Source organism: Olea europaea, chromosome 13 (genome assembly GCF_002742605.1).
Source record: "Olea europaea var. sylvestris chromosome 13, O_europaea_v1, whole genome shotgun sequence".
NCBI lineage: Eukaryota > Viridiplantae > Streptophyta > Magnoliopsida > Lamiales > Oleaceae > Olea > Olea europaea.
The window spans coordinates 17,685,993-17,713,491 of NC_036249.1; the positions used below are offsets into that span (position 1 = coordinate 17,685,993).

General features: G+C 35.4%; 1 pseudogene; it reads right to left on the minus strand.

Moving 5' to 3' along the window:
- LOC111408498 lies at positions 1-27,258 on the minus strand (annotated as a pseudogene).
- Positions 27,259-27,499: the final 241 nt, after the last annotated feature.

The window sequence follows — 27,499 nt, forward strand, 5'->3', positions numbered from 1 at the left end:
TCATGATCTTGCTTTATCATCCAGACTTATTTCCTTGGTTCGCGTAGAATTATTTTGTCGGGCATCACTCTCTTTCCCATCTCTTATATCCGTGCTGTAAACAAAGAGCTTTGCAACTACCAGAAAGTAGAGTAAGTTAAGAAAGCTCAGCACAGCCAAAAGTGCATAATAGTAGTCCAAATGAGAGACGTCTAAGTTGTCCAAAGTCCACCCTTTACGATGTTTCTTGGTAATATCAGACAGTTTTCAGCAGAAAACTACTTAAGAAGTGTCCAACTGCAAAACTGGTTGTAAAATAGGCAGTTCCCAGGCTTTTCATGCCTTCAGGTGCTTGATCATAGAAGAACTCGATCTTCGCAACTTCTACAAAGGAGTTGTTGACACGCTAAAAGTGCAGCCCAATTCGAATAGCTCAAAGAGTAAAGTCCAACTGGGCAATTCAGGATAAATGCCCAAATATGGTTATTAATGAATGTAGTAGAAGCCCACAAACGCGGTAATACCATCGCCCAAACTTGTAAGACGCCCAAGATCTGAGCGAATGAAGTGCCTTGCAGTCGTCCAGAGTTATGACCCTGTTCTCGCCCAAACCTTCGAATCGCCCAGGATCTTAGCAAACATATGATGTTATGGTTATCCAAAAGTGCAGTTATCGAAGCAATTATTGGGTAATCTTATCACGTTCCACGGTTCAAGAAGTTCAGTTGAAAAAGGTTAACGGTTGAACGATAAAGAATAGTGGCAGCATTTAGAGTCGGGAGTTCCATGATAAGTTGGCCACCATGAAGAAAGTAGGCAGTTATAAAGCAATTAAGCAGTTTCTAAGCGGTTGATCGCAAAGAGAATATCAAGGGAATATAAAAGGAAGAAAAGACATAGAGCAAATGACCCCGAATCAAACACTCTCAAACAGAGAATATGTAATTTCAATTTCTTAGTTTAGACTTGAACATTTCTTTCAGTACTCGTGTACTTGCACCCCTTGGAGGCATTCTGCTTAAGTTCTAATTGTAAAGTCATTGCCAATAAAACACCCGTTTTTGGGACTTTGTCTCAAGAGGGTTTTCCCTTACACAATCGTCTGGTTCCTTTTTAATTGTTAGCGACTACCCGCGCGAAACAATTTGGCACTCCCGGTGGGACCTTGGTGTTTGGTGTTGAAGATACAAAAGGTGAAACAATATGCCTCAAAAATCAGATAAGGAAGCAACAAGTCAGGGAGGAGTCCAGTCTGTGATCGAGCGATATGAGGAGCAGCATAGCTCTCTACGAATAGATGGACAAAATCAGAGCAATCACAGTCGTTACGAACCAATGATAGAGTTGAGTCCTCGAACCATGCGTGCATTACTCGGAGAACTCACACAAGATGTCGTTGAACAGGTAAATCTACGAAGTATTCATAATATGGAAAGATTTACCCAGAATGGGAATGCACATTATGACAACATAACCAGACAACTGAATACTTTGAACGAAATAATGAATAAGTTAGTAGGCCAAATTTGTCATTCAGTTGTGCCTCTTGCAAACCACTTTCAAACTAGGACAATTGTGGGATATAATCCCCCAGTCCTAAGTTTAAATCAAGGGGTAGAACCACCTTTTGACTCCACTACTTCAAACCAGGGGGTGGTGTAATACCAAATCAGAATAGTGGCATTGGTACATCTAACTTGGGGAGTAACCTAAATGTAAGAGATAATATCCTAAATAATGGGCAGAACACCCCACGTGTTAATGATGGAATAAATGTTCAGGCTAATGGTAACAATGGCCCAAATCATGGTAACTTTGTTGCCAATCAAGGACCAAACATCATGCCTCAAGCAAATCAACCGGTCAACCAACCTATAGGAATTCCATATGACCCCAACGTCATGTTGAGGAATCAGATTATAGAAATCGTATAGGAGCAGATGGCTTTTGGAGTACGTCCTATCGTTAGGCCGACTTACACAAAGCCATATCTTGATTGGGTAGACCAAGCATATCCATGGCCTAGAGGGTATAAAGTGCCAGAATTCTCACTGTTTACCGGTTTAGGAGAGGTGTCTACTCTAGAACACATAGGGCGATTCACACTGCAAAGTGGTGACGTAACTGATTACCATAAAATGAGGATGTTCCCTAGTTCATTAATAGGAGCAGCCTTCTCCTTGTTCATCAATTTGTCAGCAAACTTTGTTCAAACATGACAACAATTGGAGCAATTGTTCTACGCTCAGTTTTATAAGACTGAGTCTGAAATTACTTTGATCGATTTGACGAATCTACGTCAAATGCGAAACGAATGGGCAAAAGGTTTCCTTCAAAAGTTCAAGACAGCAAGAAGTAAACGTTTTGTACCTTTGCCCGAAAAGGAGTTTGTCAAAATCGCTCAAGATTGTCTAAGCTTTGATCTGAAGAAGAAGTTTCAAGACAAGGAATTTCCTGATCTTTTTCAATTGAGCGCGAACGTGATTAGGTATGAATGATTTATAAGAAAAGAAGAACAAATGAAAAATTCTAGCAAGGGGACTTATTATAGAGACCTAAATTTTGATGTTCATACCATTAATGACGAGTATTACGATCAAACCGAAATGTGTTTGGTCGAATTAGTTAAAGGAGACACGTATACTTGTCCTATAATGGCTAAGCCTAGGCCGTCGGGCAAGGATGAGCCTATAAAAGATGAAAACATAAAGGCTAGAACGTTCTCGTTCGATATAACCAAAGCTGACATTATATTTGATAAATTATATAAGGATAAGCAGATAAAGCTGAGCGATAAGCATAAATTGCCAAGTCCTGAACAAATTAAGGGTAAAAAATATTGTAAGTGGCATAATGCATGGTCACATTTGACTAACAACTGTTTGGTCTTTCGCCATGTGTTACAGAATGCCATTGAAAAAGGACGAATTACGTTTGAGGATAAGAGAAAGATGGCAGTAGATGAAAATCCTTTTCCACAGCCACTTGGAGTGAACATGGTGACGTCTGGTTTAAAAAACAAGTTGTCAAAATTTAAGTTGGTTATAGATGATGGAGAAGAAGACCATGAACCACATCCCAGTGTCTTTGAACGTATCAAAGGGAAGTAGCCCAAAAAGAACGAAGACGTCCTATGTGCAAGATGCAAAAAAGAAGTGAGTGCAAATGCAGAGAAACCAAGGATATGGCAGCATCACCGTCGCCTTAGTTTTTTCTCAAACGCTCAGCCTGGTAGAGGGTAAGGTACATCATTCTATAAGGGATCACCTTTTGAGAGGCAATTCAGGCCGGTAAATAATGGGAGAACATTCAGACCGCAACCTCGCCAACCAAATGTATGGCATTCGTTCCAGTATAAGGCTGAAAGGACGATACCTTTCAATGAGATGACTAGAACCCAATAAAGGCGTTTTCAACGGAACTACGGGCGAATGATGAGGCAATGACAGGGAATGCTGCGTCCTAAGGCACCTAGACTACTCGAGGCGGCCAATCGGAATGTTTTCAAAGACGGTGAAGAGACTGGTACAGGTGAACCTATGGAAGAATTGCCAGAGACTTCTTCTGGGAGGTCGAAGTTTGAGCGAGACGGAGGGGATGGAGAAGATCCAGATCAGCCCCTTACTATCCAATTTGGTAGGTTACCTCCTGTCGTGGCTAATAACTATTTACTAGCCAATGAGTTCAAGAATAAAGAGAAAGGAGAAGAGGAAAATGAGGATAACGAAGAGGAAGCATGCATGTTGGAATGTGAAGAAGGTCAAACTTCTAGAGAGGCCTACAATGGTGAAGAAGATGATGGTATGACAGACATTAAAGAGGAAATTGATCTGGAAGCAGAAAGAAGAAGAAGAGGAGTATCGTACAATACTCTATTGAAGCAATTACATCGAGAGGGAGTTCGTGAAGTAGACTTATTGGGAGAACCATCTGGGCATTCTTTCGATTTTTAAGTGCTGTACGGGACGCCCAAAAGGAAGAAGAGAGTGCCTCGCTCTGAAAAGCATAGATCATCTCCAAGAATAATACATCTTCCCACAGGTTGGGTAACTGAAGAAGAAGCATTAGAAAACAGTGAAAAGGAAACTCAAGAGACAGAGGCTCAGTGCGATATACTGTACGTTGACTTATCATAAAAGGGTAGCTCGACATAGGACAAATAGGAAGTGAAAACAGATGCTGCTGAAAAAGTTATTTTTAAGCGAACAGCCATGAAATTGACCAAACACTTGAGGTGATTGTACGTTAAAACTCTAGTTAACGGCATACCTGTGGCAAAAGTGCTTGTCGATAATGGAGCAACGATAAACACCATTCCATCTAGGATGATGATGAAATTCGCGAAGACAAAAGGTGATATGATCCCAATGGAAGTCATCCTTACAAGTTTCAATGGAGGAGCAACTTCAGCTAAAGGGGTTATGCCATTAGACATAACTATAGGAACAACTATAGGACCACATTCTTCTTTGTAATAGATGGGCTCACTAGTTACAATGTGTTATTAGGAAGAGATTGGATGCATGGAAGTCGCTGTATACCTTCATCGCTCCATCAGTGCCTAGTTTTTTGGAATGACAAGGGCGAAACAGAGGTGGTACAGGTCGATCATAGGCCTTTTATCGCAGAAGCAAACTCAATGGAAAGGTTCATGTACGAAGGAAATTATGGACCCGTCAGAGTAGTCCAAGATGGAGAAGAAACTCAGATTGTCACGCAGAGTGAAGAGCCGTTTTCGGTGGATGCAATCACAGTCAGATGAGGCCAAACATAGTGGCCCTGGGGGAGCCAGTAATTGGCAAAAGAATGACCAAGGAATTTTAAATGAGTTGTAAACAACAAAGACAAATGGCCAATATTCAGGCCTTCAAATCCAAATTAATGGCTTTCAATAAAGAATGCAAGGACAAGACGAAAGAAGCAGCATCCTTGAAAGCATTGAGAGACAAACTGACAGTTTTCGAGTTGGAACAAAGTATTGGCCGAGAAGTCAACAAGGTGGATTGCTTAGAAGAAGAAGTGCCTACAAGGGGACTGGATGACGAAGTGATAAGGATCGCGAAGCCTGGATACACTCAAACACAAGACCCCCTGATTAAAGTGAATATTGGCAATGAAGGAGAGGATCGCCCAACGTTCATCAGCCAACGCTCGATCAAGTGGTTAGTGATAAATTAATCGCTTTATTAAAGGAATACAAAGATTGTTTTGCTTGGGAATATGAACATATGCCTGGTTTAGATAGAGATTTGGTGGAACATAGATTACCAACCAAGCCTAATTTTAAACCTCATAGGCAACCTCCTAGGCTTTTCGCTCCTAATGTACTCCCTGAAATTAAGAAAGAGATAGAGCGATTATTAAAAGCAGGCTTTATTAGAATGGCCAGGTACGTTGAATGGTTGTCCAATATCGTGTCGGTATTAAAAAAGAATGGTAAATTAAGGTTGTGCATAGACTTTATGAATATAAACATAGCCACACCTAAAGATGAGTATCCATTGCCCACGGTAGATTCTTTAGTAGACTCGATTGTCAGACATGTAATGTATTCTTTCATGGATGGATATTCAGGATACAATCAAATTTATATAGTTGAGGAAGATATACACAAAACTACCTTTAGATGTCCTGGGTCTCTAGGATGTTTTGAATGGGTAGTTATGCCTTTCGGCCTAAAAATGTAGGAGCAACTTATCAAAGGGCAATGAATTTGATCTTTCATGATATGATAGGCAAGTTTGTTGAAGTGTATGTAGATGATATAGTAGTCAAATCCCTTAAAGAAGAAGATCATTTTGAACAATTAAGATGTTCATTTGAGCGAATGAAGCAATATAAACTAAAGTTGAATCCCTTGAAATGTGCATTTGGTGTTAATGCAGGAAATTTTCTTGGTTTCTTAGTACACAAAATGGGGATTGAACTTGATAAAAATAAAGCGAATGTCATTTTAGAGGCCAAACCATCTAGCAACAAAAAAGAATTACAAAGGTTTCTAGGCCAAGTAAACTTTTTAAGACGCTTTATTTCTAACTGTGCAGGGCGAACTAAAACTTTTTCACCGCTTTTAAAGTTGAAAAATCAGGACGAATTCGTCTGGAAAGAAGAACATCAAAAGGCGTTTGAAAGCCTAAAGACATATTTATCAAGTCCACCAGTGTTGGTGTCACCAATCCAAGGATGACCAATGAAAGTGTATGTATTGGCTGAAGAAGAATCAATAGCTGGAATGGTCGCGCAGGAAGACCAATTTGGTGAAGAAAGGGTGATTTACTACTTGAGTAGACGGTTAACAAAATGTGAATGTAATTATTCTGCTATTGAAAAATATGTCTTGTATTGTATTTTACATGTACAAAATTAAGGGCTTATTTACGGCCCGTAACCGATTATTTAATTTCTAAAGTAAATTTGGTTAAGTATATGTTTTCTCGCCCTATTTTACACCAAAGGGTAGGCCTTTGGACATTAACTTTATTAGAATTCGAAGTACAATACATACCCCAAAAGGCAGTCAAAAATCAGGCTTTAGCTAATTTTCTGGCTGATCATCCATGCCTTGATATGCCTAAAGAAATTGAGTTAGAGATCAATTCATTCGAATTAAAATCTTGGGTTTTATATTTCGATGGATCGAAAACCTCTAAAGGTGCAGGAGTAGGAGTGGCATTGATGAATCCTTTAGGGATTCGTTACAAGTTCGCATTCACTTTGGACAGGATGTGCACCAACAATCAGGCCGAATACGAAGCCTTAATCGTGGACCTAAAATTAATGATAGATATGGGGGTAAAGAATGTAATCGTTAGAGGTGATTCTCAATTAGTAATTCACCAATTGATTGGTGATTTTAAATGCCAAAGTGATTCCATTATAAGTCAGCATGAAATCGTCCAAGGATTGTTGGAAGAATTCGACCAAATAGAGTTTCAATGTGTTAATAGGATATATAATAACGTAGCAAACGAATTGGCCCAGATGGCCTCAGGGTACTCAAAGGTTTTAAACTGGAAGTCTACTTGTGAGTATGGAACAATATTGCCCGTGATCTAAAGAAGGGCGAGAACGATTGAAATTCATCGTATACAAGATGGAGATGCAATAGATTGGAGGGCAGTGATTAAAAGGTTCCTTAAAGAACCTAATAAAGGAGATAGTAGAAAAATGAAGTTGCGTTTGCTAAACTATACACTGATAGATGAAGAGTTGTTTAAGAAACGCTCTGATGGTATATTGCTAAAATGTATAAGTTTGCAAGAAACCAGGACAATCATGGCTGAAGTGCACGAAGAAATATGTGGAGCTCATCAAGCTGGCCAAAGGATGAGATGGTTAATTATTAGGAATGGATATTTTTGGTCAAAGATGGGAGAATCATACGTTCAGTATGTAAAGAGTTGTCTAGCATGCCAAAAGCATGGTCCAATACAAAGGGCGTCAGCACGAGAGATGTCACCTATTATCAAACATTGGCCGTTTAAGGGTTGGGCGATAGACCTGATAGGGAAGATTTATCCCTCATCGTCTAAGCAACATACCTTTGTTATAGTTACAACTGATTATTTCACTAAGTGGGTAGAAGCGATACCTTTAAAGGAGATCACCCAAAAGAATGTCATAGAATTTATCCGTGATCACATCATTTATAGATTTGGAATTTCACAAACTTTGATGGTAGATTAAGGAATATCTTTAAATGGGGATCAAGTGAATAAATTCTTGAGCGAGTTTGGAGTTAAATTAGTGAACTCCACACCATATTACGCTCAATCCAACGGACAAGCAGAATCTTCTAATAAGATTCTAAAAAATATCATAAGAAAAATGATAGATGAAAATGTCAGAAATTGGCACATATGTCTAAACAAGGCCTTATGGGCTTATAGGACGTCGCCTCGGTCAAGTACCAAAATTACTCCTTTCCAACTTACTTATGGACACCGTTTTGCCTATGGAAATCAGCGTGCAATCGATCAGAGTGTGTATGCAACACAAGTTAAGTGGTGATGAGTATACTGAATTACTAGTTCAAAACTTATTGGAGTTGGACGATTTAAAGTTGGACGTCCTAGATAGATTGCAAGTTCAAAAACAAAGAATGACTAAATTTAATAATAAAAAAGTTATAGCCAAGTCGTTCAGCCTGGGCGAATTGGTTTGAAAAACAATACTCCATTTGGATAGCAAAGATCCAAAGTATGGCAAGTGACCGCCCAATTGGGAAGGACCATATAAAGTAAATAATGTGTTGTCTAATGGAGTCTATCATTTGGAAGATTTAGACGGCACCAAGTACATGAGGTTCATTAATGGCAAATATTTAAAAATATATGTTCCTTCCTTATGGGAAAGTGAACAAATAAAAGCGTAATCAAATCGCGTTGAACGATCGTAGATTAAAAGGGGCCAGAGCGAAATACGTTCAAATAAATTCCTTTATTATCAAACGTTCATTACAAAGTTGCAAAATACAAAATACTCTACAAGTTACAATTAAGAGCAAACTAATTTCCCGGTCGATCGCCGAGTAAGCGGGTAAACTGACCTTGATTGCCATCCTGATCGCACTGCTGCAAAGGCAAGCAGAGAGGCCGAGAAGCACTCTCAACAAGCAGAAAGGAAGAAGAAGCACCCTCACATCGCCTTCCCAAATGCATTGCTGCAATGACGGGCAAGGAGGTTGAGAAGCACTCTCAGCAAGCAAGTTGGCTTGCAGGCGTCCTCAAAAATTATCTTCCATCATCGAACTCCTTGTAAGAAACATGGAGACGATGCGAAGAACTTTGCTGGCCAAAAAATATTTCCTATATCTCCCATACCAAAGGCGACATCAGGAAAGATGGCAAAATGGGCGGATCAAATAATCCATTTCCATAGAAGACGAAGGTTTTTGGATCGATTGTCAAAATGCCGAACAATGGCAGCAAATTGATTTTGAAGAAGAGAATGGAAATGAAAATGACAAGTGTGGAATATAAGTGCATTTATAGAGGCGTGAAGGTGAAGAGACAAAATATAAACTGCCACATTCATGCCTAGTAACTAGAATCAAATGGCCCGAAGTCTTGGGAAAAGAGGCAGAAACACCAAGAGAAAATGTGCGTGAATCTTAGCATAAAGTAGTTAAATGCTTGGGGGGTTGACGATTAAAGACAACGTCAGTAAATACACAAGAAGACAAATTAATCATTCATTAATGATAATGGCTACTAATATGTTCAGAATTACCAATGGACATCAGTACGAGGTCACAAAGGGAAAGTTAATACGAAGTTACAAAAAGACAAGTTAAGGCATTAAGTGTTTTAATTACAATTCGCCCCAGACCGAACGAATTCTTTCCCTAAGACTCCCCCAATCCTCGCTCTACTGAGAAGTAGTGACATTCAATTCAGCCACAAAATCATCAACAACCTCCAGCTTCTTGTACTGCTCGACCAAAGACTTGGTTTGCTCAATTCCTTGGGAGGCATTGTGTTTCTTAGCAGCCATTCTCGCCTTGCAATCGTCCATCATTGCTTGAAGCTCCTTCATCTGTGCAGCCAAGCTGGTCATCAAAGAGTCTTCAATCATGACTTCAGAAGAGATTTTTTTCAGTTCGTCCTCAACTTTGTTGATCTCCATGAGTAAAGACTCTCTTTCAGATACAACGCGAAGATATTGAATACTTTTGGCCTTCAGTTTGACATTTTTGGCCAGCAAGAAGAGAATCTCGGAATGGATAACTTTCAACGTCGCTTTAAAATCAGCAGAAAGATTGAGCGACGGAAGTGTCAGTGCTTGCGCCAACTTCGTACTCAAATGCTCAAGCTTATCCTTATATTTGGCAGCACTAGCCTGACCGATGTCCATATCCATAAAGGACACATACTCAAATATAGACTGATTGAGGAACTTCATATCTTCCTCTGAAGAAGCAGAAGGACGACTGGTTGAAGCAGGGCGAGACGTCTTAACTTACCCCCAGGAAGTGAACAAGTCCTTGATGGAACGCAGAATCCTATCAGCATCCTACAAAGAAAGTCGCCAATATTGAAGTTTTTCACGACAATGAACAAAGTGGAAGTGAAAGTGAAACAAAGATTATCTCATCAGCAATCTTGGGAGATGACATATCCCCAGCCAAATCTACCACCTGTGGCTCCACCACTTGTGAGAACTTTCCCTTGTCTGAGCGAGAAGACTTTGCCACAACGGCCAAACCCAGGGGAGCATCTACAGAACTCAAAAAGCAACAAGTCAAAAACCAATAGCACAAGCAAAGGTAAAACATCAAAAAATATATTACCTTCTGGTTCGACGTTTGGGGGGTTAACACCCTGGGAAGAAGGTGGCTCATCCATTGGTTGTGATGAAGATTTCGGGACTGAAGGTTTCTCTTTAAGCGTAGTCCCTTCATCAGCTGGTTTGGATGAAGCAGCCTCAGCAGAGGGTGATGGAGCAGGAGCTGCCAACACCAAAGCCTTCGAAGGAGAGGCTAAGCTTTTCTGAGAAATCCGAATAAACCATTAGCACATAGAAAAGTTTCAAGTATAGAAAGGTATGCTTGTGAGTAAACTAATTTAATTACATTTCTCTTGACAATGAGAGGAGTGTCATCATCATCATCATCCTCCAAAATGGGAGACGCTGAGGCTAACCGTTTGTGGCTTGGAGCACTTTTAGATGCAATAGGCTTGGCAGGAAGAGAAGTAGATGGACGAACAGGCTGTTTAGCACGAGCAGAAGAGGAAGGGCTCCTAATGGACACAGGGGTGACCAAAACAGGGGAAGTGGAAAAAATGTCCGGCTGATCCAGTGAATGAAAAGCTCGATTGGTATCAGTTGCAAACAATCTGCGCTGCACTGATGGCCAGAATTGTTCAAAAAGGGGATGGATGACATGGTTAGGATTGAAGGGAGCTAATGAAAAGTTACTCGTCAAAAGAATATTGCGATTTATAGCTTCTGCCTCTGCCTTATTAATAGTGTGGAAGCGATCTATCAAATTTCTTGAATAATAAGGGGGAACAGACCAAGTTTAGCCAAAACCAAGTTGACGAGCAAAAAATTGGGGAGCATATATTTCAGCCCCAGCTTTGGCATTAGTTCCAGTCAAAATATCATGGAACAACTCCCTCCCGATCAAAAATTGAACCCAAATGAGCAGAGAGGTTCTCGCATTGTCCAGGGTAGATGGGAGATGCACATAATCAGGAGTTAAGAAGGGAGGAAAAGGAAAGAAAGAAGGAATTGAATTCAAAGTATAAAAAAATGAAAAAATGTCCCTTTTGGACATATGTATAGGGCTCAGTGGGTCAATAGCTAGCCCATAGCAACTAGCAGAATGAAGGGAAATGGATAGAGCACCAAGTGATGGAAAATAGGCTCTCAACCACATTTGAGTGAACCAAAGAGGCCCACTGCTAGTGGGAAATGCACCATTCTTCAATTGGAATTGGAGAGAAGTCATGCCTTTATAGAGGGCGGCCAAAAAGAAAGAACACAAATTCAGAGGCCTACCACGAGCCAATTCGTGCGCTATGGGTAAATAACTCATAGAAGGCTTCAGGCTTGGCACACACAGAATATATTTACAAAGCCAAATCTGAAGAAAGGACACACGCTCAGCACGAGAAGGCTCAGCTCGAGTGATTATAACAGCTTTGCAGGCTTGAATAGGACTCGGTGAGTTTTTTGTCAAATTTTGGGGCAACACCAGAAATTAAAATACCAGGGAAAATGGTATCGCCCAAAGGTGGCAGATTTACTAAGACCCCGAAATCCCTTAAAGTAATGGACATGGGACCAAGGGGGAAAACAAAAGTATTATACTTAAAAGACCAAAAACTTAAAGCAATAGGGAAAAGCGCTGGATCAAAAGTAGGGGGTTGAAGAGAGATTTCTAGCAAATCAGAAATCCTAGCACTATCAAAAATTGCCTTGGTAGGATCATGGTCCACAAGGCAAGCATGCCATCTACGGAAAACAACATCAGATTTAGGCCAAGTGCGAATACCTCTTTCGCGAAGCGGCCTCAGCGGAAAATAGTTTAGAAACGAACGGCCTTGAGTACAAGGGAACAGCTGGCTCACCGCCACTTATTCGACGGCCTCGACGTTGTTGAATGAAGGACCTAGATAGAACTCGTTGAGTTCGGCATTGACTGGTGCAAGGAAGTTCGGAGTTATATATGGCCAAGTGAGGAGTTTCTGGAAGTCTTCGAAATTGAAAGAGTCTCCAGATTGGGATTGTGAAGCAGCCATTGGGAACGAAATAAAGTTTTGTTGAAATTTGCTTGAGAAACATAGCAGAGAAGCAAGAAAATGAACAGTAATATTGCAAGAGACAAGCGCAAAGCAATGAGGCGTGATTTAGTAGTGCGATGAAATGACGTATATTTGGAGGTTATAAGGGTTTGCAACGTCACATCTTTTCAAGCTATGGAAGAAAATAATGATTGTACTTCTTGAGAATTTCAAATGTTGCTGGGAAACACAAAGTGAATATTGCAAAAAATTAATAATTGGTATTAATTATTTCATATTGGGGGGTAATTGTTGACACGCTAAAAGTGTAGCCCAATTCAAATAGCCCAAAGAATTAAGCCCAACTGGGCAATTCAGGATAAAGGCCCAAATAGGATTATTAATGAATGCAGTAGAAGCCCACGAACGCGGTAGATCTAAGCAAATGAAGTGCCTTGCTGTCGCCCAGAGTTATGACCCTGTTCTCGCCCAAACCTTCGAATCACCCGAGATCTTAGCAAACATAAGATGTTATGGTTATCCAAAAGTGCAGTTATCGAAACAATTATTGGGTAATCTTATCACGTTCCACGATTCAAGAAGTTCAGTTGAAGACGGTTGAATGACAAAGAATAATGACAGCATTTCGAGATGGTAGTTCCACGATAAGTTGGCCACCATGAAGAAAGTGGGCAGTTATAAAGCAATTAAGCAGTTTCTAAGCGGTTGATCGCAAAGAGAGCATCAAGAGAATATAAAAGGAAGAAAAGACATAGAGCAAATGACCCCGAATCAAACACTCTCAAATAGAGAATATATAATTTCAATTTCTTAGTTTAGACTTAAACATTTCTTTCAGTACTCGTGTGCTTACACCCTTTGGAGGCATTTTGTTTAAGTTCCAATTGTAAAGTCATTGCCAATAAAATACCTATTTTAGGGACTTTGTCTCAAGAGGTTTGTCCCTTACACAATCGTCTGATCCCTTTTTAATTGTTAGCGACTACCCACGCGAAACAGTAACAGCTACCCCTATTAGAACAAGCTGTGGGAGGAGAATAAAGATTGAAAGAAGAACACTTTGATTTTTCTCAAAGATTACGTTCTCTTTAGCAACCCCTAGACGCCTTCTTTCAGCTAAACAAGCAATGACCATGGTTATGACATGCAACACAAGGCCGATCCCCATCCTCTGTAGCAATGTAATCCCTCTTGGATTCTTTGTGTATTTTCGTACGAAGGGAATGAAGAACCAGTCATATAGTACATGTTGTCAACATGAAAATTGTCACAAATGCTGTGAGACAAGCTGGAGGACTTTTGAAATGAGGACCAATGCCTCTTTCCAAAGTTGTGCCTTGCTTGATAAAGAGAGTGTTCATCTGTGCTAATATTATAGCCGGCATGAAAGTTGCAAGTAAAATTGGAATCATTTTTATCATTTGTTTGTTTGCTCAACTTGTGTCACTGGACATAACATCCATGGTGAATTTGGCTCGATTTTGACAGCTGCTTTATCCAGGAGGCTACGGAAAGCATAACAGTGAGTCACTATAAAACTGACTAGTAAGAGGAGAGTACCTAATTTTCTTATAAGCCCATAAGACACACCTTCCACAAGTGACGTGAGACTTATAATTAGTCGTTAAACATGTTAAAAAGACTAAGAATGGGAAAAAAAAAAAAAAAAAAAAAAAACAAAAAAAGGGAAAAAAAAAAAAAAAAAAAACACACAGAAAAAAAGTGCACCTGCGAGAAGGGGTGTGGTCAATTCTAAACAGACCAGGATTGGAGTACTTTTCCAAGCTCAGCTTATAAAGCTCCTTTGGTTCTTCAAGTACGACTACCTTCCACTTCCTTATAGTGGCTAAGAGCACTCTAGCCATCATAGTCAACAGGCTTCCTGATGGAGGCTTATGTCTGTAATAACGTGTACCCATAATGAAGACAAGTATCGATACAGAGAGCCCAAGTGTTGGGGGGCCATAGCCAATTTCCCGCCTCACATTGTCTTGAATGTATATAAGGAAGTGTTAGAGAAAAGGGTGCCAATGAAGATATTAAACATCCACCAGTTGAAAAATGAGAGCTTTTGGAACCTTTCTTTAGGCTCAAAATCATCAAATTGATCTGCTCCCGTTGTGGAGATATTGGGCTTTGTTCCACCTGTTCCAATTGCAATTATGTACAATGCACAGTAGAATACGCCTTTTTGTAGTACTGAGGCGTGTTTCTCACAATTTACCTCCTTTACTTCATGTCCACAAGACGGAGGCCTCAATGTAGGCAATGATACTGCTAGAGTCAATAAGCACATTCCCTGTTACAAAGCAGGAAAATATGACTGAGAGTTGTTTTTGCTGATTTTCTAAGGGTTTCTAGGTAGTGTTTTCGGATTATTCATTATTCTCATAAGGTGGATTATACAGTGTCCATTGTAGTGTTCAATCAAATTTAATACACACTACATTATGAGAATAATGTGACAAGATTAAGCAAGTCTTGTTAATTATATTATCTAATTGTGTTTAGTTTTGCATACCAAACATGCACTTTCAAAACCAAGATAGAATGAAACTAAAAGTACCACAATGTAAATGGCTGATGCAACGATGAAAGTCCAATATCGACCAAGAAAGGCACCGGCGATATAAGCACCCAAAAGGGGTGTCAACCATATAGTACCAACCCAGTTGGTGACATTGTTTGAGGATATCACAGTGCCTTCATGGAGCTTCTGTGTCAAATAAATTACTAGGTTTGATGCTATCCCATAATATGCCATCCTCTCAAATATTTCATATCCTGTAATAACATAATCAGTGTTCATTAATTTTGTTTCGAATTTTCATACTCAAATGAAAGAGTCAGCCTTCAAAAAATAAATCGTTTGCTACTAGCTCGTGAAATGTGCGGGTACTAGTCTAGGCAAAACTTGTGCACAAATCTCACTGCAGTTTATATGAAAATTTTATCATCAAATCCTGTTAAAATGATATCAGTTTGCAAGAAAAGGCACGTTTAGATCAACTATTAGGTAGGTCGTACCAGTTCCTAATTTTATTTTTTCCCCCACTTACCAACAATGAAATAACAAATTTTCCATTTGCCAGTGTTTGATCTAAGGACAGGTCTACCTTTTAGATCAACAGTCCCATACTAGGTTTGATGCTATCCCATATATATATATATATATATATATATATATATATATTCAATCGATTCAATTTTAATTATATCTATACATAAAAGTACATAAATAAGAATTATTTTATACATCAATATTGTCTACATAATCGATTTTGAAAACCTTGGGCTCTGATACAAAATTGTAATGACCTAGATCTTGAAATTTGAAATTCGTACAAAAACAACAATGTTCCTTTTGTTTCTTTCAAAAACTTGGGTTAAAATAAAATTTTCTAAATTTTCTTTTAACATTATAGTTATCTTTGCATTCTATTACATGTTCTAAAATTTATTCGTAACAAATGATTTAAGATAGATAACTTTGATTTGTTAAATAAAGAAACTAAAGCAGAGGTTCAAATGAATGTTAGCTTGCATTAAAAGAGTTAAATTCAGCAACGCATTACCCAACGATCAAGTTTAGTTGTACAATTTATCAGCTATATAATTTTATGAAATTTTATAGTATTTTCTTAACTAATTCGAGTACAACATTGTAAAATTTTAGAATTTTCTAAGATCATATAAGCACTCCAATAAACACTCAACCATGTGGAAAAAATTGTTTTTGGATACATTGAACATAGCACACGAAAAATAGTATAACTTATCCTACTGACCTTAATTGACTTGATTCCAAAGCCAACGAATAGAGGACTTATAGGATTTTCAAACCTCACTAGTTTGGTCAAAAAATTCAAAGAATTCTGTGTGGAATGACATGACAAATTTCAATCAGTATGCTAAAAATTTTTGTTTACAAGTTTGAAGTTTAATCTTAATTTCTTTAGCAATTTTAATTATATGCATACTTAAACCAAATAAAAATTTAAATGTTCACATAAAGGAAAATGACTAGGAATCTTAACGAAAGATAAACTAAGATCTTTTAAAATATAAATATAAGTTGCATAACTAGTAAGAACTATAAACTTTTCAAATGTGACAAACTACAAAATGAAGCACCTTTCTCCCTTCAGATCCTCCATAATTGTTATAACCCACTCACTCATAGTGAAAGTCAAGAAAATTATTTAGTCAAAGTCCAAAATTCAATTGGTCAAAGTCAATATCAAATAGGGATTTAAATAAAATAAATTATTTTATTGGGGTTTAATTTATTATGAAAAATAGTTAAAGGTTTAAAATGGATAAAACTTAATTTTAGGAATCTACTTATATATTATTGGAAGTAAAGGACTAGATGTTATATTAAATTGAAGAATAAGGACTTCCTATGCAAAAATGGGTTGTGGAGTACATGTGGCAAGTAATTAACCCATTACCATTGTCATATGATATATACATGCAGAGAGATAAGGCTGGACACAGGCAGAAGCAAGAAAAACCGAGAAAGAGAGAAGGAAGAGGAAAAAAAGAAAGAAAGAAAATAAAAAACGGAGAGGAGGAAGGGAAAAAAAAAAGTGAAAGTTCGCATATGTTGTTAGAAAATAAGTGGTCTACATTATTAGGTTTGAATTCCTTAATTTTGAAAGGTAAGTAAAAAGCTACTTATTATCAAGTTATGTTTGATTTTATAGTTGTTAGATTGTTAGATTAAATTCAATTTTATTGAAGGGGTTAACTATAATAAACTATGAAATTAAGTAAGATGAAAGAAAAACTAGTTTTAATGATTAAAGAGACTTTAAAAATCGCTTAAACATGAAATGATTAAGTTTGGGTATCGCCTATTTAATTATTGAAATTATTTAAAATAATTAATTGTTTATTTAAAAATTATATCATATTTCAGGCGACGATACTAATATCAGAACAGCTTACCAGCCAGGTTATTTTGTGAACATAGTACTGTGAGTGGAAAAATATAAATATTTTTAAATATTTATAAATTAAGTATATTATCAAAATATGTGTAATTATGTGTTCGATTATATGATTATTGTGAAAATCTCTTTTATTATGATACATGTGGAATTTCAAGGATTATTTATTGTACGTTTGTGACTTGATATATGAAATATGTGATATTGAGATTTGTTTGATATGTGAGATGTAATATTGAGATCGACCAGAAAAGTACCCGTGATTATGTATTTCTTCTAGTTCACAGAGGGGTCTTGACCGTGTTCTATCATACACGGAGGGTTTTGATCGGATATTGGTCTCGACCTTGTACATATAGTTCACAGAGGGGCCTTGATCGTGTTCTAGAATTGATTACCAGAAGTCTTTGAGACCGACTTTCATTCACGGAGGGGGCCAAAGGTCTGTGACGAAAGTACTTAGCTCGAGGGGCGGATTACGGATTTTAGTCAGAGGGTACATTTTTTGTGGATCACATGTGATGTGATGAGATGATGATATATATATCAGTTGATGACTATATTATAGATATGAGATGATATTTACAGAGTTATAAGAATGTCTCAATTTTTTATTATAAATTTTATGATGTTACCTTGTGAAGTATTCAATGATATGAACTCGATTTTCGATAAAAATGTTTAAATGAAAAAGTATAATTATTTTCAAACTTCTCCACTCACTAAACTATCAACTCATATATTGTTCCATAATTTTCTTACAGGTAGTAATTGATTCTTTTAGTTGGAAGAGTCTAATGATTTCGGAATGAGAGTCACACGACATGTTGTGTGTTATAAACTCATATTGATGAGGCATAAAGTAAATAATTTGGGTCCATCTCATTATATTTTACATAGCATTTGATTTTGATATATTTTTGTAGTAACTCATAGTCAGCCTTGGTGATAGATTTGACATCTAGTCAACATCTATCATTGGCTCACGTCACGTTTCGAGTCCACTAGGGTGATTCGAGACGGGTCGTGTCACAGTGGTATCAGAGTATGGTTTTAAAATTTTTTATGGTTCATGCATATTCAGTGGGTATGTCCACATGTCGTGGTGGTAGAAATCACAAGCTCTCTAGCTCGAATGTATGGAACCAAAAATGATAGAATTTTTTTTTGACAGATTTAGAAATGACTAGTATTTAAGTGTGGTAGTTGTAGTGATCCGATGGTTGGAAATGTTATTAGTTGTTGGATTGGAACTATGTGTGTATGTAACCTATTAAGATTTGAATAGATTGTGATGATTTTGTGGGCATTCAAAGTTATAAATGTTACAACCACTTAATTATCAATTTATTTGTAAAACTACATGATTTTTTTGTGTAAATAGGAAAATTTTTAGTTATAGTTTGCACGATGAATATAGGGAAATGATCTAATGTGTGATTGGTGATAACCAGTAAGGAATTTTAATTATTTTTGAAGTCAAATGGTCTTTAGTGTTATCAAATTTTGTAGTGATTTGTGGCCACTTATATGGGATGATAATGGAAATCATCATGGTGTATATTTATGCTATATGATAAGAAATTGTGGAAGACAAAATGTTGATTTGTTGATTGATAGATGACAATGTGTTATTATATATTTTAGGCATTGAGGAAATTAATAGTAATTCCAATTATTTTGATTATTTATGAGTGTTTTGATTACAAGGAATGTGAGGATAATAGGGATGAACTTCATAATGATTACCCATTATTGGGTAATTTGTTACTTTAAAAATAGAATTAAATGGATATGTGCATTTAGGTATGTTTATGTGGGGGGAAAAAGTCAAACTTCAACCAAAAAAAAAAAAAAATTTGAAATTGAGAATGGTAGAATTGAAGTTTGTTGAGATTGGGAAATTAACATACGGTATATTGATGTGTGAAATGTTCAAGTGATAAATATGAAAGTTATTATCTTATGATATTAAGGGAAGTTTATATAATTAAATGTTTTAGGTCATACGATATAACGATAAATACCAAGGTTACAAGATCATAACATGATATGGTGAATAACATGAAAATGAATGTAATGGTTGTCCTATAGCAAAGTAATGTGATGCTTTATTTGGGTTATTTAAGTTAATGAATTTTGTTAAGGCCATTTGTTGATTATTGTGTTATATTTCATACAATTTGGAAGCGTTGAGTTAAATTTTGAAGTCAATATGAATTTATTGAAATGTTAGTGATGTAAATTTTGGGCTATTTTTAATTGTATTTTGGATCATGAACAAAGTATTCCATTTTTGTCAAAATAAATTTGTTAAGAAATATAAGTAGGACGTGTTGGTTATGTCTAAAGTTTAAGATGATCATCAAATATAGATTTTACTCATTGTGAAATAGTATTTTTAGATTACATTATCTTAATTAAAGGTATTTATGTGATATACAAAAAGGATTATGCATTGACGATAGATCAATGATCTATTTATGAAATAAGAGTATAGATTTTCATGGATTTAATATTATTATTGTCCATTCATAGAAAGAGTTTTGCAATCAGGAAATATTGAAAAAAATATTTGCTCTTATATCTAAGATGATAAACGATTGATTCACGATAATGATTTATGTTATGGTTTAGAAAATGTTCTCTAAGTGGAATGATAAAATATGGATTAGTTGTAGATTGTTAAAGAGATATTATTAAAACCTGATATATGGTTGGCTATATTGAGATTGACATTTAGAAATTTTGGAGTTATCTCATGGTGAGAATATCAATACTTATCGAACACATGAGGTTAAGGTATATTTGTATTCGAAAAATAGCTGAACTTGAAGCTGTGGTTATATTATCGTTAGTTGATAAAATGAAACGTTAAGAATATCATATATTGATCATTAGGAAGATTTTTAAGGTATCGGTTCAACATGTATTCCATATGTTCGAGGCTTAGTAAATAGACATCAGATTTAACTTATGCTATAAGATTATCAGTAGAATTGAAAGAAAATCTTAAATATAGAGAAGAATCGGTTCAGATATTTGACAGAAAGGAACATGTCTTACGTAGTAAGACTATTACTTTGGTTAAAATATTAAGGAGGAATCATGCTATAGAAGAAGCAACATGGGAAAGTGAAAAGAAGATGTGTTCTTAGTATTCACGACTTTTCCGTACTTAGTCGATTGAATTTCGAGGACGAAATTCTTTTAAGGGGGTGAGTTTTGTAATGCATTAATTTAAAAAAAAAAAAAAAAGGTCAAGTCAAAGATGTCAAGCTTTGAAAAAAAGAAGGGCCAAAACAGTTAGGAGAATCACATTAAACAAACCCATTATCACCAAAAAAAAGAAAAAAAGAAAAAAAAAGGACACACACAACGCACACCCAACAAGAAACAAACCAGAGAGAAAAAGGAAGAGAAAAGAGGAAAGAAAAAAAAAAAGAAAGGGAAGAGGAGGAAGAAAGAGGAAAAAAAAAATTTCGCCAACATGTTTGAAATAAGTTATTCTACTATTAGGTTGGAATTCTTCAAAGTTAAAGGTAAGTAAAAAGTTACTTATTGAAAGGTTACTTTTGATTTTATAGTTGTTAGATTGTTAGATTAAATTAAATTTTATTGAAGCGGTTAAATATAATAAGTTATGAAATAAAGTAAAATGAAAGAAAAAATAGTTTTATTGATTAAAGAGACTTTAGAAATCGCTTAAACGTGAAATGATTAAATTTGAGTATCACCTATTTAATTATTGAAATTACTTAAAATAATTAATTGTTGATTTAAAAATTATATCATATTTCAGGCAGCGATACAGACATCGTGACAGTTTACCAACCGAGTTGATTTTGCAAACATAGTGCTGTGAGTGGAAAAATATAAATATTATTAAATATTTATGAAATAAGTATATTCTTAAAGTATGTGCAATTATATGCAATTATGTGTTCGAATTATATGATTATGATGAAAATCTCTTTTATTATGATACACGTGGAATCTCAAAGATTATTTATGGCACATTTGTGATTTGGTATATAAGACATGTGATATTGAAATTTATTTGGTATGTGAAACATGTAATATTGAGATTGGCCAGAAAAGTACCCATGATTATATATTTCCTCTAATTCACAGAGGGGCCTTGGCCGTGTTACTACACAGAGGGGTCTTGACCGGATATTGGTCTCAACCATGTACATATAGTTCACAGAGGGACCTTGGCCATATTCTAGAATTGATTACCTGAGGTCTTTGAGATCGACTTTCGTTCACGGAGGGGGCCAAAGGCTCGTGGTGAAAATGCTTAGCCTAGCCCGAGAGGTGGATTACATATTTCAGTCAGAGGATACATTTTTGGTAGATCACATGTGATGTGATAAAATAATGGTATAGATATTAGCTGATGACTATGTTGTGATTATGAGAAGATATTTACGGTGTTATAAGAATGTTTTACTTTTTTGCTATAATTTTATGAGTTTATCATGTTAATATTAAACGATATGAACTGAATGTTTGGTAAAAACGTTTAAAGGAGAAAATATAATTATTTTTGAACTCTTCCACTCACCGAGCTATCAACTCATATTTTTCTAAAATTATTCTTACAAGTAGTATTGTATTAATCCTTGATGGCTTGAGGAGCCTGGTGATTTCAGAGTTGGAGCTACACGACATAAGTCAATTTGACAAAACATGAAGTAATTACTGTGGGCTTATTGCAATATTTATTTAATTAAACATTTGATTTTGTCACATATTTTGTAGCAATATATAGTCAGCATTGGTGGTGGATCTGTCATCTAATCAGCATCTACCATCGACGCACATCACATTTCGGGTCCATAGGGTGATTTGGGAAGGGTCGTGTCAGTAATCCACGTAAATCCCACCTCCTCGACCATCCTTTAATTTGAAAATTTTGTCAACATAGAAGATGTGAGCTTTAAGCTCAGTAGAATTAATATCACTTGGTACACCCTTTTGGTCATAAGCATATACAAAGTGATAGGAAAGAACTTAACATTTCACGTAGATGAATACCGGTAAATTCATGATTCCGACGAATCCATTGAGGTCGTAGAAACTAGTTATTGGCCATACATAAACTTCTTTATTCATAGCTTCAAAATTCTAGCACACATCACTGGCATACATAAATATACATAAAGAACAAAAATAGTAAATATTTAGTGCCACCTACCTTACTTTTCTAGAAATATAAAGGAACAAAATGTGTAAAAGCCTTTCTCTTTCATACTCTTACTATTCCTTTAAGCTTAATTTAACATAAAAGATATTTTTTAAAGAAAACAAGAGTAAATTCGAATTTGATGAAAGACGTAATTAAAAAGTGACTTTCCTCTTCTTGTAACCTTCATTTTTAGTGAACAACAAAGTTGAAGAGTTATATTATCATTAAACTTATTAAATTAAGTCTTTTACTAGGTGTTCTATAAAATATTTACATAATGAAAAATAGATGAAAATGAACTATTCATATGATTTGGAACGTATTTCTATAAATGCTCACTAATAAAACAATTATTTCATCCGATTAATTTGATAAAATTACTTTTAATGTGCAAAATGAGAAGTTTTTAACTCAAAAATAATTTCATAAAAATATTTTATAAAAACATCTGCATGGTGACTCAAATCTGGTTGCATATGTGAAATACCATACAAATGACCATTATGACAATCCAATTATTCATTAAATCTTTGTAATCAATTTTCCTCAGACTTAATCCTTATTTTTGTACCTTTCTATCCAAAATAACAATTAGAACTTCTTCATAAGATAAGTCTTTTTGAACATCTAATATTTGATAATTCACCACATGATTTGGATTGTGCACATATTTTCTTATCATAGACATCTGAAACACATCATGCATGATAGAAAGTTTGGATGGTAGAGTTAACTGATATGCTATGTTACCAACCTTCTCAAGATTTTGAAAGGTCCTATATGTAACACCCTGAAAATCTTAGAATAAAAATATATGTCTTATAGGTTATAGTTTTATATATTTTGAAAATTCAAGGACTAAATAGAAATATGCTATAAATTATATTTTTATTTGGGTTAGATAATTAAATTTTGATAGAGTAAGTATAAGTATATCAATGTTCGGCTCATTATATAGCTCGTTAATAATGCACAATGAACTCGAGAAATAATTATTTTGAATAAGTTATGTCCATGTTATTGAGGTTGAAAGATTTGCCTAAATTTATAATTATTTATATTATTATTCATTTTAAAAATCTTCCAATCTGCTATTTGTTGGAGAAAGAGAGATATATTTCTTAATTGGTAATGATTTGATGGAAAGATAAAATGGTCTTCCTTTTAGAATAGAATGACTTATTATATACAATGTAGGGGCTATTTTCTTGGCATAGTATAGGGGTAGGTTATGATGGTCGATAAGAGTTGTCAAAATTTTAATATTTAATATTTGACTTGATATTAGAAATCTTGTCTATCTTACTATATAATAGTAACGTTGAATAGCATATAGATATTTTAGTATGACTAATTTAAGGATTTAAATAATTTAATGGTATATAAAATTTCGGTTATTATTAAGTAGCTTAAATTATAATAATTAGACATGATTAGCCTAGAATAAAGATTTCCCATGTATGCACTTTTGATTTTTTGTTTGCATTTATAAAAGCATGATTATCTTAAATTTGAAAAAGGTTAATCATGTTCAAAGAATTAGATTTTGATAAACATGGATGAAGCATATCGATATTGGGTTCATTTTGAAACTTGTAATTAAATAGAATTTTTCAACTCAAGAAAAAATCGATTTTGATAAGCTAGCACCAAGATATTGCAGTTTGAAGAAATCATCAAAAAACTAACTTTTCAACCCATTTAAATCTTGGAATGGAATGGCCGTAGACACCTATGGGATAAGTTGGTTTTTGACTATTATTTTATTAATTTTTATTTTGAAAGGATAGCTACCAAATATGGTTGGATAGAGACGGTATCCTTTTAGATTGAATAAAATAATGAGGTAAGTACAATTTGACTAGATATTGTTACATGAATTTGCCTTTATCAAATAAAATTTTGGTCTATCTATTACTCTAGTCTATATCTATATTTATAGGTATGATGAAGAGTTTTGCTTACACCAAATTTTATAACACATACGCTAGAGAGAGCGAGAGTGTGTGTGTGAAATCAAAAAATTTCATACATCAATTATCACTGTCAATCAATAATCTTTCACCAGAGTAGAGGAAGAAATTTTGAAACATGCATTCAAATACTTTTTTGTATATATTTCAATAACAAGGTAAGATACTTTATGTGCAAAGTGTTTTCATTTCCTTATGCACTTATATGCAATTAAATATGCATGGATTGCTAGTAGACCTTCGAGTTCTTTAAAAAGAGAGATGGAATCCTACGGGATATAAGAGGAACTAAGATGGGTGTGTCGCTTGGTCACCGCTATACTCCATAATAGTAGAGTGGTATGAAATGTAGATTTTATTGTTATATAATTATGTATGGAAACTGTACATATCTTATTGGGTGTTTTCGAATATTCACTCTTACAATTTTTACAAGTTAGTTTGGGTCGATTGGAACGGTGTGGAATGGTGATGCGCGCTGCCAAGTGGATCAAATGAAAAGAAAATGAAATAAGTTTGCGTCTTCAAATTTACCAATTAGTTTTATTTTGTTCCAAACGTATTATTTCAATTAGTTAGGAGTTTATGTTGTGTTTAGATACAATTTTCATATTTTAAATTTAGATTTATAAATGTTGTAGTTAATTGTTTAATAAAGAATTTTATTTTTAAAGGTCCGCACTTAAAATAAAGAAAAATGAGTTTTTCGTAACATTCCAGAGTTTATAGAAAATTGGGGCATTACACTATATAATGTGGTCTCGACTTGCCTTTCTTACAAAATCTTAGTATACCTTTCATTGGTATCACTTTCAAGAAGACATTTTCACAACTTCAAAATTCAGTTCTTTTCTTCGATTATCTGCATAACTCTTTTGTCGATATTGAACTGTTTTTTGGGATTTTTGATCTTAATGACTCAAAATTGTTCCATCGATGATTTCTGGACCTAAAATTCTTTTTTTCCAACTTCATCCTAATGAATCGCTGATCTACATTTTCTTTCATAGAGTGCCTCGTATGGTGTCATACCAATGGTAGACTCAAAATTGTTGTAGGCAAATTCTACCAAAGGCAAGTACAGCTCCCAACTTCCTCAAAAGTCTTATACAAAAGCACGCAACATATCTTCCAATTTCTGAATAGTTCTTTTGGATTGACCATCTAATTGAGGATGGTAAGCTATACTAAAATTTAATTTCTTTCCTAATACTTCATGTAAGCTTTTCCAGAATTTAGTGGTTAACCTCGAGTCTCTATCTGAAACAATGGATACTAAAACTCCATGCAATTTGACTATATCTTTAATGTATTGTTGTGCTAATTGATCCACAATAAACGTCATTTTCACTGGCATAAAGTGAAATGTCTTCGTTAATCGATCAACAATTATCCAAATGGCATTATTTCCCTTTATCGACTTCGAAAAATCAACTACAAAATCCATCGAAATATGTTCCATTTCCATTCTAGTATTTTCAAAGGATTCAAGAAAACTGAAGGTCTTTAATGTTTCAGTTTCACTTGTTGATAAACCATGTATTTACTGACAAAAACTCCAACACTTCTGTTCATGTTCCTCCAGAAAAATTCATCTGACAGCAAAAATGCCAACCGACCTCCTGACCTCCTGTATAAGTGCAAACACATTAGCTTTACTAGGATGTGGTCCTTTACCAGCTCCAACTATCTCATTGTCTCATATTCAATTCCTTCTAGGTGAAGAAATATATGAAACTCTTATGATTTGAATAAATCTCACACTTGCTTCCATATAGATAGTGCTACCATAATTTCAATGTGCGAACCACTATCACAAGTTCAATGGCATGAGTCTGGTAATTTTGTTCATGTTGTTCTAATCTTCAAGCAAAAGCTACCACATTTCCATACTGCATTAGGACACACCATAACCCTTGCTTATATACATTGCTATAGATCACAAAACCATTCGATCCTTCTGGAATTGTTAACAGTCGTGCCTTAACCAATCGATGTTTCAACTCTTAGAAGCTCTGTACACACTTATCCAACCAATGAAATTTTACTCACTTTCTAGTTAACTGAGTCATTGGTCCAACTATCTTAAAGAAGTCTTCAAGGAATCTTCGATAATAGCCGCCTATATTAGCTGATATATTCCACTTAGTTACTACCTCTACTTTAGCTGAGCCAACTTCAATCCCATGACCAGTAACTATTTGACCAAAAAACCCTATTCGGTCGAGCCAAAATTCACACTTCTTGGACTTGGCATATAACTTTTCCTCTCTTAGAGTTTTTAAACACCATTCTAAAATGTTCTTTGTGTTGATCTGTCTTGTGAGTATATTAAAATATCTTCAATAAAGACTATGACAAATCAATCCAGAAATTTATGAAACACCCTATACATCAAATCCATTAACACCACAAGAGCGTTGGCTATACCAAAAGGCATCACAATAAATTCGAAGTGGCCATATCGAGCCTGAAAAGTTAACTTTGATGTTGCACTTGACTTAATCTTTAATTGATGATATCCTGATTGTAAATCAAACTTAGAAAACATTTTCGCTCTCCTTGGCTAGTCAAACAAATCCTCTATTCTCAACAGAGGAAACTCGTTCTTATTCATTTCACGGTAGTCTATGCACATTCTCATGGTATTGTCCTTTTGCTTAACAAACAACACCGATACTCCCTATAGAGAGATATCGAGTTGAATAAACCCATTTCTAATAATTCTTGACTTTGGACTTTTAATTCTTCTAATTCTTTTGATGCCATTCAATAAGGTACTTTAGATACTGGTGCTGCTCAGGAGCTAAGTCTATCACAAACTCGATTTGCCTATCTAGTGGTGCACTAGGAAGATTTTCTAGAAATACATCTTCAAATTCCTGCACTATCGGTACTTCCCTCATCTTATATTCTTGATGCTGTGTCCTAAAACATTTACTAGAAACACCTCACATGTTTCTTTCTCTAATATTTTTTTTAGCTATAATGCTGAGATTACTCGTGGTTTAGGTTTAGTCTTTAATCCAAAGAAAACTAATTCTTCTTTTCCTAGATTTTTAAAAGATACTTCCTTCCCTCGACATTAGATGGTGGCGTTATTACAAACCAACCAATCAATGCCTAAAATTATGTCAAAATCTTTCA